Raw genomic sequence first — 14579 nt, forward strand, 5'->3', positions numbered from 1 at the left:
CGCGGCAGCCCGCCGTGGCCACCGGGGCCCGTCGTGGAGGCGGAGCTTGATGTTGGTGTCCCCGCGCCGCCATGGCAAGTGGCGCATGGCCCTCCAGCAGCAAGCGATCCTGACGCAGCGGTGCTGGGAGCGGTGGAGCCTTTTCTTGCGGCCGGGGAACCTCTTGGCAGCTTCCTTCTTCGTGCGCGGGATCACGCCGCGGGACCACACATCTTGGGGCGAGGACACCGTCTTGACGCGGAGGGACGGAGGCGCTCCATGAGCCGCGCGTCTCGGTGCGAGGGCGCCGTCTTGATTCAGAGGGGGCGGAGGCGCTCCGTGAGCCACGTCGCCCACAACCGGGGGCGGGCGAGGCATCGAGAGGGATGGTGTAGGAGAGCCCCCCACAGCGCTGATGAGCTCGGCAATGCGGTCCAACCAGTCCTCGTAGAGGTTGTCGACCGGGCGGTAACGCAAGAGCTCGCGTGCCATGAGCAGCATGGCCTACGCGTCCATGGGTGCGCGGCGAGCGTGAGACAATGAGCCGGCTGGAGTCAGCGACGGGGTGGCGGTGCGGTCGTCTCGCCGCATGGAGGGGTGCAGTGAGGAGGCTTGCTGCTCGTTTGCCACCGGCCGGTAGCGGCGTTGGCGGCGGGTGATGGAGAACGATGGGGAGGCCCGCCGACAGGGGCTGTCTGAGCGATACAGGTGGCGAGAGCGGCCCGGCGCTCAGCGCGGGCCCGGCGAGCGTCGGCCATGAAATTGGTGCACTGGTGAAGCGCGGATTGATGAGGGGAAAGCTTCGGCGCACCCCTACCTGGCGCGCCAAATGTCGGATTTCGGGTTCCGGCAAAACCCTTGAGGTTCGAACACTGGGGTGCGCACGAAGATCTCTCCCCCCTCTCTAGCTTGCGCATATCATGATCTCACGGCCTAGCTCGACGAACCCAAAGAACAAGAGGAAACAAGATTTATACTGGTTCGGGTCAACGATGTGGTGTAATACCCTACTCTAGTGTGGTGTGGTGGATTGCCTCTTGGGCTAAGGATGTACAGTTACAAGGGAAGAATAGCCTCCTGAGGAGAGGTGTTCTTGTGGTTGGTGAGCTTGAGTGGTTGAGGATCATCTGGATCCGTCCTATGGTGGTGTCTAGTCCTATTTATAGAGGCTCTGGTCCTCTCCCTAAATATTGAGCGGGAAGGGATCCCACAACTGTCAAATTCGAAGGGAGACAACTAGTACAAGTTATCCTGACTAAAGGTGGTTTTTCCTGCCAAAGTCTCTGGTGGTAATGCCGTCTTGGGCTCCACGGTGACCTCCATCCTGCCGTCCTGCTGGTCTTGGTCTCGTTGCATCGATATGGTAACCTTTGCCCGATGGCTCAGGACTCCTCGCCTGCGCTTGCCTCTTTAGCACCAAAGAGGAAACGAGGACACTCCGTGCCGGCGCCCGCCTGGCTCCAATCATGATGGCTTGCATCATAGGGACCTCACAAGGTGTCCCTTGCCTTGATCTCTCCGCCCCTCGCGAGCATGCCTGATGAAGCTGCCCCCGAGGAGGTCTTGTGTCATCCGCCTCACGAGTCTTGGCCTGTCGCGAGGGTCTTGAGTGTTTGCTGGTGAAGATGGGCCGTACAGGGCCGCTGGTGGAGCCATACCGCGGGCCGCAGGCAGGCAAGTCTAGGGACCCCTGTTCCCAGAACACTGACAGAGTAGGACATGGCACATGAGCCAGCTCACCGGACTCAAGGCACCACCGTCTCCCATGCCCTATTCTTTCCCTTCGGAGCCTGGAACCCTGACGGCGTTGGTGAATGTGAGGTCGATGATGGATCCGTCCTCGGAGGAGTCGGCGAAATCCAGCATGACGCGATTGTGGCGCTCGATACGGGCGCCAGAGAATACGACTCCGTCTCACCAAAGTTCATTGCCGCGAGGGCTGCCGCTTTCTCGCGCCCGCTGGCTCACACGACGGGCACACTACGTCATGTTTGTGTCAGACGACGCCCATGGTGCGTTCACCTCCCCTCGGTGCACCAACAGAGGGGTTGCGCACTGTGACGCCCCCGATTCAATCATACACTAATCATACACGCAAAAGTGTACGATCAAGATCGGGGACTCACGAGAAGATATCACAACACAACTCTAGACACAAATTAAAATAATACAAGCTTTATATTACAAGCCAGGGGCCTCGAGGGCTCGAATACATAAACTCGAAGACAAACGAGTCAGCGGAAGCAACAATATCTGAGTACAGACATAAGTTAAACCAATTTGCCTTAAGAAGGCTAGCACAAAAGCAACTACGATCGAAAAGGTAAGGCCTCCTGCCTAGGAGCCTCCTAAGTACTCCTGGTCATCGGCGGCCTCCATGTAGTAGTAGGCACCCTCAGTGTAGTAGCAGTCGTCGTCGAAGGTGGCGTCTGGATCCTGGGCTCCACCATCTGATTGCGACATCCGAGAAGAATGGAAAAGGGGGGCAGAGGAAGTAAAACAACCGTGAGTACTCATCCGAAGTACTCAGCAAGCAAGGATCTACACTACATATGCAACATTATCAAAGGAAGGCTGTATATATGGAACGGGCTGCAGAAATGACAAAATAAGAGGGGGAGAAGCTAGTCCTATCGAAGATTAGCATCTTCTGGAAACCACCATCTTGCAGCAACAGGAGGGAGTAGAGTAGCATAAAGTAAAGTAGTAGTAGTGTTATCAGCCTCGGCCAGAGATCCTTTCTCGACTCCCTGCGAGAAAGCAATCCCAGAGCTATACTATCCATTTCTCATCACAATTCATTTCTCATCTCAGTATTCAGTTCTAGTTGTATCGATCGGGATACAACTCCAAGTGTCCGTTACCGTAGGACAGGCTATCGATAGATGTTTTCTTCCCTGCAGGGGTGGACCAACTTACCCACCACGCTCGATTAACTTTGGTCGGACACACTTTCCTGGGTCATGCCCGGCCTCGGCCAAACAATACGCTGCAACCCGACCTAGGCTTACTAGAGAGGTCAGTACGCCGGACTAAGCCTATGCCCCCAGGGGTCATGGGCCATCTCCCCAGGAACTCCTGCACGTTGCGTATGCGGCTAATGAGCAGACCTAGCTACCTCCTTAAACAAGGCAGGAGCTTACGCAGTCCAACCCGGCGTGCGCCGCTCAGTCGCTGACGTCTATTAAACTTCGGCTGATGCATACGACGCAGAACGCCCATAATATGCCCACGTGATGGTTAGTTCTATCAGGCCAGAGGCCCCTCATATCAAATATCCAAGTCGTAGTGGATTAGGAGCAAGCGGTAACAAGCAGAGACTCACGAAAGATGTGACCCCGTCGCCCTGTCTCGAGGACTTGCGACAAGGGCTAAGAATGCCCGGCCACGCCTCGTAAGAATCTCGCGGGCACCTTCCAGGTCAACCCGACTCCACATCACTCGCAAATAAGCTCGCGCGGGTACCCCTCAAGGCCGACCCATCTTTAGTAACATGGTTCAGTGTAAGTCATAGTCACCATAGTAACCGTGTGTCTAACACCAAGGGGAAAACCCGAGGAATCACCCCCGGTGAATTCCACTCGATGTAATCACGAAGGTGAACGTAAGAGGATCCACCCTCGAGGTTCACACTTGAGGGGTTGCACGACAAAGCCGTATCGGAAGTGGTTAAGGAGGAAATCACCCTCGATGACCACGACCGAATAGCTACACTACAGAGATCTCATCAAGAGTGATGTAAGAGGTTCCACCCTCGGCGCTCGATGGTAGCTCTGCAGAGTCGTACAACTAGGGGGGGTGATGTGCGGTGTCGGGGCCTGGACGTCGATCATGTTGATCGAGTCATCGAACATAAAGCGGGGCAATTGGGACAAGGTGGGGGTCGCTGATGGATCACTAACCAACATATACTAAGCAGTTTAGGATACGCAGGTAGGTAACAATAAGCAGGTTACAAAAGCAGGCTATGCATCAGAATAGGAGCAATCAAATACAGTAGCAAAATCTAATGCAAGCATGAGAGAATGGAATGGGTGATATCGGGATGATCAAAGGGGGGCTTGCCTGGTTGCTCAGACAAGGAGGGGTCGTCGTTGACATAGTCGATCATAGTAGCATCGGCAGCCGCCACGGGGTCTACCGAAGAGAAGAGAAGGGGAGAAACAGTAAATACAGAGCAAACAAAGCATCACAAGGCATAACATGGCAATACGCAGCGCTAAGAGTGTTCTAACGTAGTGCTGCACGAAACAGGTGAAGGGGGAATTCAACCGGGAAGGTATTCCCGGTTCCAGACCTGTGTCAGACAGATGACCGAAGGGGGAATGTTCCATGTTCAGATAGTTAGAGGCATCTGACAGGAAAACGGACCTCATATTCGGATTCGTTGGATTTTCCTGAGGAACTTTCATGTATAAAGTTTTTCGATCTGAGCTACGATTATTTTTCTACGATTTTTCAAAGATTTATAAATTTTCTGAATTTTTTGAAATTATTACTAATTCGAAAAATAAACGGGAAACTGCTAGGTGCACCCGGTGCAGCGCAGCAGATGATGACAGTGGCCCCGTTGACTGCCCAGTCAGCAATCAACGTTGACCCGTTGACTGGTCAATGGGCCCAGGGGTCCCACACGTCAGTGTTTTATTAAAATTCTAAAATAATTTATTTATAACGTAATTAAAGGGGACCCACATGTCATTTGGTACTACTAAACTAGACCTGCAATTAAATTAAACAAACATAAGATTAGCTTAAAAGGGGATTAGCCCCTAATCTAAAGAGAGGGCCGGCTCTACTCATACGCACACACAGGCCGGCCCTACTCATACGCACACACATCACACACGCCCATAACGCACACACACAACACGCATAGCACACACACACTAGCACGGGCGCTGCCGAAGCCAGCAGCGGCAGGCACCTACGGGAGCAGCCGTGGCTCGGCGCAGCCGCTCAGGCGGGCGCGGGCAGGGATGGCGACAACAACAGCTGGCAAAAGCAAGTAGCAGTCATAGCCAGGGGCCAGCGGAAAGCAGCTGGCGGCGAGCAGCAGCGCACGGCACGGGGCAGCACCAAGGCAGCAACGGGCACTGCCGGGGCGCGGCCAAGCGCGGACAGCGGAAGGCTAGGGCACGACCTGGGCGCAGGCTTTGGCCGCGGCCACGGCGATCTTCGTCCACGGCGGCCATGGGTAGGCACGACGGCTACGACAACGGGAGGCAGGGGAAAACAGGGGAATCGGCACAGTGCTCACCGCGGAGCTCGATGGAGTGCTCGGGGCGGCCGTGGCTGGTCGAGGATGCGCAGGTGACCGGCGAAACGCGGCGGCCGTGATGGAGATGCAGGAGGCTAGCGACGGCGAGGCAGCATTTTGGCCTCGATCTAGAGGCGGGGACGATGTAGACGAGGATGACGAGGCCGATGGTCAAGCTCCTAGGCGCCGGGGTCGACTGTGGCCGCAAGCTTCACGGCGGTGCGGCCATGGGGGTCGCGGACGGCGGCGGGTGTGAGCGGGGCAGAGGGAGATGGGGGCGAGTGAGGGGAAGGGAAAGTGGCGCTATGGTTTCCAGGGGGCGCCGGCGTAGTTATGTAGGTGAGGGGAGGCCATGGATGCCCGGCACGTGGCCACGACCATGGGATGGCTTCCACGATCCCCTTCCTGTCTCCTGTAGCGCGAGGAGGGAGACAAGTGGGGGATGTGGGCTGGGCCTTCGAGTAGACCTAGGGGCCAAGTACACATTAGGTAGGCTTTTGTTCTCTTTTTTTCCTATCAACTAAATAGCTACCTTTTGCATTTATTTGAGTGGGCAAACAATCGTTGCTATTGATGAAACTTCACACATAAATATATGTCATTACTCTAGAGAGGCCCACAAAGTTTCAAGTCAATTTAAAATTCATAAGCATTTATTTGATTTGAAAAGACCAATATATTTGTAGTAGGACCACTTATTATTTTTCTAGGAATTTATTGGTGAGTCAAATGAAGTTGGTTTCAACATGACAACGATCATGGGATTTATAGAATAAAGCGGACATTTTAGTTTTACTGCTCGAAGAATGAATAATTCCACTTGCAATTTAAATTTGAATCTTGCCTTTGAATTGGGACAAGCGGCAATTTGCTTAGTAATCATGATGACATGGTCACTATTAGGGGGATATTACTATAGCATGATTCTTGGGGTGTCACAAATCTCCCCCACTACAAGAAATCTCGTCCCGAGATTTAAGAGGTGGAGTTAGGGGGAAAGTTGTGGGTACGAAATTCTAACGGATCTTCTCATTCTTGGCTGATCTTCTTGAAGAGGTCGATCCACTACGTTGATGTCTTCGTTCCTCTGCTTTAGGTCATCACAATGAAGTCGGCATCGTTTCTTCAGAAACTCCAATGTACTTACGAAATAATAAATGGTGGGTATATTCCGGGAGAACGCACCTGCAAGGTTGACTATCTGGTAGCTAACATTGGGGAAGGTGGCGGAAAGTAACTCTCGAACTGAAACTTAAGAAAATATCGAGAGCAAAGTAAGAAAGTACCATGAGAAGTTTCAAGCGCGTAGGCAATCGTTCGAAGCCTAAAACAATGTGTAAAAGGAGTTTTAGAGCAACGGGAATAAGTATTATGTCTGATACCAGAATTGATAATCTCTTGGAAGGTGGCTCATCAATTATATACGAAGCCAAGCATGAGGAATAACCTTTAGGAGCTGGGGTGTATTGGAGAGTCAGGTTTCGATCCTTTGGAACTGTGGGTTATGGGCCCACCATGTGGGTTAAAAGTAGGAGGAGCGGTGACATCTTGCATGGTCATGATAGCAAGGCATGTCAGAGGGTAGCCTGTCAATAACGTCGGCAACAACGTCGGTTCCAAGGGCGAGGGACGAAGAGAATCATGTTCTTGCTCGTGGAACGAGGCGGACCAATCAGCAAAATTATCATCCATCGGTGGCTACCGGAATGTCATCAACAGTAGAAACAGGGTCTCACTGACATAGTTGTACACCGAGGTGTTTACATAAGCAGTGAATTAATACTGCTTAGATTATATAGATCACAAGAAAGGTCAAACAAACCAATGGAAAGGAAAATGTGCTTAAACACATAATTCCAGGGTATATCCTTCCCAAGGTCAGGCAGAGCATGATATCCATGACAGGATATAATGTAGAAAACTCTTTAGGTAAAGGCATGAGAGAATTCATGATGTTACACGTACAACGATGTTTGGATAAATGAACAAGAAACATTTAGCATTATGCTTCCAATGTTCTTGTTGATGTTTGAGTACCACAATCATGCTTCGGGATAGCATTGACATGGTCATCAGGTAAAGGTCGGACCTTGGATTCACAATGGATCCATCGGGAATTTCTAGAACGTATCATGTTATTTTATTAGGGAAAAGATGAGGAGGTGGCCGATGGGTTCAGTAGCAATCCATTGACATGTCAACAAGGATGTATTCCCAAAATTAATATGATCAAGTTTGTGTTGGGGGGAAGACAAGAATGTTGTTGATGCTGACACAAATGATCTAGAGGCAAAGATGGTATTTCTAGCCATGAATTCAATTGACATCTCTGAAGAAGCCAAAGTGTTGACGGTGATCAAGACAAAGTTTGTCGAGAGACTCTATGAAGATGCCCTCAAGTAAAAAAGAGAGGATGAAGTGAAAGGCTATGAGAACCACAGATTCGACACAAGCTCAAAGTCAAGCTTGTTGTTCGAGGTGAAATGATAAGATGAGCAAGATCGACATAAGCTTAGTTCATCGTCGGAAGTTGATCCGGGCATAAGGACCATGTAGCACAGTTAAAAAGTTATCATGATAAAAAATATCCGATCAAGCTAGGAATGATGTGATGGGGTATAAAGCTTCCCAGTAAAGTACTAGGTGTAATGCCAGAACGTAAACCGGAGTAGAGGTTGGACGGGGGAAATGATTTGCAGAGGATAAGTAATTTTAACTTACCCAATAAATGGGATCAAGGAGGAAATATGGTCGGGACTATAACTGCAAGGGATCCAATTTACGATACCGGAAGAATTATTCAAATGATTAAATATCCTTGCAAGAAGCTTTCATGATAAGTTCCACACCGTGTCCATGGGCATGAATACAAAGGTTCAGGGTCGACTCCCACTTCTTTAATGTATAACCTTCCATTCACCTCTCACTTTCGAAGAAGTCATAATGTTGAAATTTTATCTAGCAAAATATCAGAAGAGTATGACTCATGAAAACTTTCGAGTTCACACATATTAAGGAAGGCATAGGTTTAACCCGTCAGGGTATCGTGGAAACATATACCACAAGCTTCAATAGTAAATACCACCAGCTCGGAAACAGAGCATGGTTGAGAAAGCAGAGGATACAATTTACCAAAGGCTTTATATATCCGTGGAAAGTCTCACAAGGTTATTTGAATATTAAGGACACTGTCGAATAATAATCCAACAAGAGGTCCGGTGGTCTACAACGCAGTTGATGTGAGTATCGGTACTCTATCAAAGGAAGAAGGAATGCAAGTGCATCAGATTATAGAAACAACTGACTAACTCAAAGCTCAAATGCAAAGGAATTATGAATTCCAAGACAAGGGATCAGAAGCAATGGTTTGAATAGGGATGGATAAGTTGAATAGCCTTAGGGGTACAATCGACGACAATTTGATAGGTCGAGAACCAGCTCCTGCTCAAAATGACGTCTGAGCTAGAAGGATGAATTCTAGGATCTGATTGAGGATTGCTGGCATTCACAACATATTGAATCAACGGACCCAACATCATAGTGAAAAGGATGCCAATAAGATTACTAGACTTATGGGATTATCCATAATGCAAGCAAGCAAAAATTTCAAGAGCAATAAGCTACTGAGGATTTTCGGAAGGTTGAATAGTATTTCGAAGACCTTTCTGAAACACATGAACAACTGGGAATGAGCGGATACTCGGTAAGTGCGAGGAATTTATCCGTAGGGGTATTCATGTGGCAAGGAACTGCAAGGCAGTAGGCACAAGGTATTCTCGGAACAATAGATAGAATTTCAGGATATCTTGTAATAACAAGACCAACGAGGAATGATTGTAAGAATGGCAAGTGTACGTAGTTATCCATAGGGGTTTTTCTCGGTGGTAGAGAATTGCAAAAGCAACGAGCGCAAAGTCTCGAGAGAACATCGGAGAGTATCTTCGGAATCCTTTGGTGCACCAAGCAATCATCTTGAGTGGGGGAATCTCCGGGAGGAAGTAATTACGAGAACCTAGAGTTAGAGTTAGCAAAATCATTTAACCCGAATAGAAGAGAGATGTGATTCCCAGAGTATAGGTTGAGGAATAAAACATCCTAATACAACCCAATGGCGACGTGGGCCCGTAAGCCACACAGCCAAGTTAGTAAAACAGTTTTGGACGACTAGACTCAACTTCGTCCAAGGAGTTGAAAAGGGGGCTACCTATAGGCAGTCGGCTCTGATACCAACTTGTGACGCCCCCGATTCAATCATACACTAATCATACATGCAAAAGTGTACGATCAAGATCGAGGACTCACGGGAAGATATCACAACACAACTCTAGATACAAATTAAAATAATACAAGCTTTATATTACAAGCCAGGGGCCTCGAGGGCTCGAATACATAAGCTCGAATACAAACGAGTCAGCAGAAGCAACAATATCTGAGTACAGACATAAGTTAAACCAATTTGCCTTAAGAAGGCTAGCACAAAAGCAACTACGATCGAAAAGGTAAGGCCTCCTGCCCGGGAGCCTCCTAACTACTCCTGGTCGTCGGCGGCCTCCATGTAGTAGTAGGCACCCTCAGTGTAGTAGCAGTCGTCGTCGAAGGTGGCGTCTGGATCCTTGGCTCCACCATCTGGCTGCGACATCCGAGAAGAATGGAAAAAGGGGGGAGAGGAAGTAAAGCAACCGTGAGTACTCATCCGAAGTACTCAGCAAGCAAGGATCTACACTACATATGCAACATTATCAAAGGAAGGCTGTATATATGGACTGGGCTACAGAAATGCTAGAATAAGAGGGGGAGAAGTTAGTCCTATCGAAGACTAACATCTTCTGGAAATCACAAACTTGCAGCAACAGGAGGGAGTAGAGTATCATAAAGTAAAGTAGTAGTAGTGTTATCAACCTCGGCCAGAGATCCTTTCTCGACTCCCTGTGAGAAAGCAATCCCAGAGCCATACTATCCATTTCTCATCACAATTCATTTCTCATCTCAGTATTCAGTTCTAGTTGTATCGATCGGGATACAACTCTAAGTGTCCGTTACCATAGGATAGGCTATCGATAGATGTTTTCTTCCCTGCAGGGGTGCACCAACTTACCCACCACACTCGATTAACTTCGGCCGGACACACTTTCCTGGGTCATGTCCGGCCTCGGCCAAACAATACGCCACAACCGGACCTAGGCTTAATAGAGAGGTCCGCACGCCGGACTAAGCCTATGCCCCCAGGGGTCATGGGCCATCTCCCCGGGAACTCCTGCACATTGCGTACGCGGTCGATGAGCAGACCTAGCTACCTTCTTAAACAAGGCAGGAGCTTACGCAGTCCAACCCGGCGCGCGCCGCTCAGTCGCTGACATTTATTAAACTTCGGCTGATGGATACGACGCAGAACGCCCATACTATGCCCACGTGATGGTTAGTGCTATCAGGCCAGAGGCCCCTCAGATCAAATATCCAAATCGTAGTGGATTAGGAGTACGCAGTAACAAGTAGAGACTCACGAAATATGTGACCCCGTCGCCCCGTCTCGAGGACTTGCGGCAAGGGCTAATAATGCCCGGCCACGCCTCGTAAGAATCTCATGGGCATTCCAGGTCAACCCGACTCCACATCACTCGCAAATAAGCTCGCGCGGGTACCCCTCAAGGCCGACCCGTCTTTAGTAACATGGTTCAGTGTAAGACATAATCACCATAGTAACAGTGTGTCTAACACCAAGGGAAAAACCCGAGGAATCACCCCCGGTGAATTCCACTCGATGTAATCACCAAGGTGAACATAAGAGGATCCACCCTCGAGGTTCACACTTGAGGGGTTGCACGACAGAGCCGTATCGGAAGTGGTTAAGGAGGAAATCACCCTCGATGACCACGACTGAATAGCTACACTACAGAGATCTCATCAGGAGTGATTTAAGAGTTTCCACCCTCGGCACTCGATGGTAACTCTGTAGAGTCGTACAACTAGGGGCGGTGATGTGCGGTGTCAGGGCCTGGACGTCGATCACGTTGATCGAGTCATCGAACATAAAGCGAGGCAACTGGGACAAGGTGGGGGTCACTGATGGATCACTAACCAACCTATACTAAGCAGTTTAGGATAACCAGGTAGGTAATAATAAGCAGGTTACAAAAGCAGGCTATGCATCAGAATAGGAGCAATCAAATACAGTAGCAAAATCTAATGCAAGCATGAGAGAATGGAATGGGCGATATCGGGATGATCAAAGGGGGGCTTGCCTGATTGCTCAGACAAGGAGGGTTCGTCATTGACGTAGTCGATCACAGCAGCATCGGCAGCCGCCACGGGGTCGACTGAAGAGAAGAGGTGGGAGAAACAGTAAATACAGAGCAAACAAAGCATCGAAAGGCATAACATGGCAATACGCGGCACTATGAATGTTCTAACGTAGTGCTGCACGAAACAGATGAAGGGGGAATTCAACTGGGAAGGTATTCCCGGTTCCGAACCTGTGTCAGACAGATGACCGGAGGGGCAATGTTCCATGTTCAGATAGTTAGAGGCATCTGACAGGAAAACGGACCTCGTATTCGGATTCGTTGGATTTTCCTGAGGAATTTTCATGTATAAAGGTTTTCGATCCGAGCTAGGGTTATTTTTCTACGATTTTTCAAAGATTTAAACATTTTCTGAATTTTTTGAAATTATTACTAATTTGAAAAATAAACAGGAAATTGCTAGGTGCACCCGGTGCAGCGCACCAGATGATGACAGTGGGCCCGTTGACTGCCCAGTCAGCAATCAACGTTGACCCGTTGACTGGTCAATGGGCCCAGGGGTCCCACACGTCAGTGTTTTATTAAAATTCTAAAATAATTTATTTAACTTAATTAAAGGGGACCCACATGTCATTCGGTACTACTAAACTAGACCTGCAATTAAATTAAACTAACAGAGGATTAGCTTAAAAAGGGATTAGCCCCTAATCTAAAGAGAGGGCCGGCTCTACTCATACGCACACACAGGCCGGCCCTACTCATACGCACACACATCACGCACGCCCATAACGCACACACTAGCACGGGCGCTCAGCCATGGCTGGTGTGCACGCACGAGCGCTGCCGAAGCCAGCAGCGGCAGGCACGTACGGGAGCAGCCGTGGCCCGGCGCAGCCGCTCAGGCGGGCGCGGGCAGGGATGGCGACAACAGCAGCAGGCAAAAGCAAGTAGCAGTCGCAGCCAGGGGCCAGCGGAAAGCAGCTGATGGCGAGCAGCAGCGCACGGCACAGGGCAACACCAAGGCAGGAACGAGCGCTGCGGGGGCGCGGCCGAGCGCGGATAGCGGAAGGCCGGGGCGCGACCTGGGCGCGGGCTCTGGCCGCGGCAACGGCGATCTTCGTCCATGCATGGCAGCCATGGGTAGGCATGACGGCTACGACAACGGGAGGCAGGGGAAAATAGGGAAATCGGCACGGTGCTCACCGCGGAGCTCGATGGCGTGCTCGGGGCGGCCGTGGCTGGTCGAGGATGCGCAGGTGAACGGCGAAACGCGGCGGGCGTGATGGAGATGCAGGAGGCTAGCGACGGCGAGGCAGCGTTTTGGCCTCGATCCAGAGGCGGGGACGATGTAGACGAGGATGACGAGGCCGATGGTCAAGCTCCTAGTTGCCGGGGTCGACTGTGGCCGCAAGCTTCACGGCGGTGCGGCCATGGGGGTCGCGGACGGCGGCGGGTGTGAGCGGGGCAGAGGGAGATGGGGGCGAGTGAGGGGAAGGGAAAGTGGCGCTAGGGTTTCCAGGGGGGCGCCGGCGTAGTTATGTAGGTGAGGGGAGGCCATGGATGCCCGGCACGTGGCCACGACCATGGGATGGCCTCCACGATCCCCTTCCTGTCTCCTGTAGCGCGAGGAGGGACACAAGTGGGGGATGTGGGCTGGGCCTTCGAGTAGACCTAGGGGCCACCTACACATTAGGTAGGCTTTTGTTCTTTTTTTTCCTATCAACTAAATATCTGCCTTTTGCATTTATTTGAGTGGGCAAACAATCCTTGCTATTGATGAAACTTCACACATAAATATATGTCATTACTCTGGAGAGGCCCACAAAGTTTCAAGTCAATTTGAAATTCATAAGCATTTATTTGATTTGAAAAGACCAATATATTTGTAGTAGGACCACTTATTATTTTTCTAGAAATTTATTGGTGAGTCAAATGAAGTTGGTTTCAACATGACAATGATCATGGGAATTTATAGAATAAAGCGGACATTTTAGTTTTACCACTCGAAGAAAGAATAATTCCACTTGCAATTTAAATTTGAATCTTGCCTTTGAATTGGGACAAGCGGCAATTTGCTTAGTAATCATGATGACATGGTCACTATTAGGGGGATATTACTATAGCATGATTCTTGGGGTGTCACACGCGCCCGCCAACACGTTCGGACGGTAGACAGACCGCACCCCCTCTAGTCAGGCACATACCTCACAGCGGATCCGTGCGCCATTTGGGCGGACGCAATGGATTCCCAATGAAAGGAGTCTGAGCGCTGTTGTCGGGTGGCCTCCTCCTGGGAGTGGCGGAGTGCCAGCCGGATGGTCTTCTCCTCGTCAGGGCTGTGTGGGATGAACTCGGGGACGACAGATCTGGAGGTGTAGAACTTGAATCCGCTGACCACCATGCGGGAGAAGGCCGGAGATCGCCAGACAAGAGATTGGCTGGCGGAGCAGAGTGAAGGGGAGTGAGTGGCTAGGGTTTGGTCTGGGAGCGGATAAGGACAATTATATGTGGGGTCGGGTGGGCCAGCATGAGCAGGATCCAATGTGGTGGACATGCCCGGTCATGTCCAGGCCGCCGCATATGCGCCTTATATTTGGGCTAGATATGAGGGGTGTCGGTCAGCCCAGGTTTTTGAGGACAGTTTGAGGCGACCGTCTAGGTCGGGTTTTTTGACCAATCACTGAACGGGTCGTCCGCCCGGGTCATATGATGGGGGTTTAGGGTGTTCGACTGTAGATGCTCTTACACTTGGAACTCCAAGTAGTTTCCTTTTGAACATGAAAAGAATTTATTCATCTAGCAACATTTTACAGAGAGAAGTGTGAAGGGACTCACACTGAACAATGGGAGAACATTTCTCACTGGACATTGACCTGAACCTGAAAACCGGCACCTAACAACTAAAGATCTAGACTGAACATTGAGAGCTAATCGGGCGTAATGATGAGCTTTTACATTGAAGCACCTGTTAACATGAGTTACCCTAGTTGGATGGAAAACTACAGACTGTTGAATAGCCGCAAGAAGTGGTCTGATGACCCAATGACCCGCAGTGTTGAAGATGGATGTAGTTGCTGCCTCCAAAGCCAATATCATGGAAT

The 14579-nt window shown here is 50.2% G+C and overlaps 2 long non-coding RNA genes across 3 annotated transcripts; both read right to left on the bottom strand.

Moving 5' to 3' along the window:
* Positions 1–2128: 2128 nt before the first annotated feature.
* Positions 2129–5806, bottom strand: LOC147975226 (uncharacterized). 2 transcript variants are annotated; one of them, XR_015600591.1, is made up of 3 exons: positions 5240–5750; positions 4045–4116; positions 2129–2429 (listed from the first exon to the last, which is right to left on the bottom strand). It is a non-coding gene; the product is annotated as an uncharacterized LOC147975226 (long non-coding RNA). The 2 variants fall into 2 exon arrangements; XR_015600592.1 differs by lacking the exon at positions 4045–4116 and having other exon boundaries at positions 5240–5806.
* A 3768-nt stretch (positions 5807–9574) lies between these two features.
* Positions 9575–12988, bottom strand: LOC147975227 (uncharacterized). The gene is made up of 3 exons (XR_015600590.1): positions 12682–12988; positions 11479–11553; positions 9575–9869 (listed from the first exon to the last, which is right to left on the bottom strand). It is a non-coding gene; the product is annotated as an uncharacterized LOC147975227 (long non-coding RNA).
* Between the last annotated feature and the right edge of the window lie 1591 nt (positions 12989–14579).

The sequence above is a fragment of the Triticum urartu genome, chromosome 4A (assembly GCF_056163025.1).
Source record: "Triticum urartu cultivar PI428250 chromosome 4A, HENAU_Tu73, whole genome shotgun sequence".
In the NCBI taxonomy this organism is placed as follows: domain Eukaryota; kingdom Viridiplantae; phylum Streptophyta; class Magnoliopsida; order Poales; family Poaceae; genus Triticum; species Triticum urartu.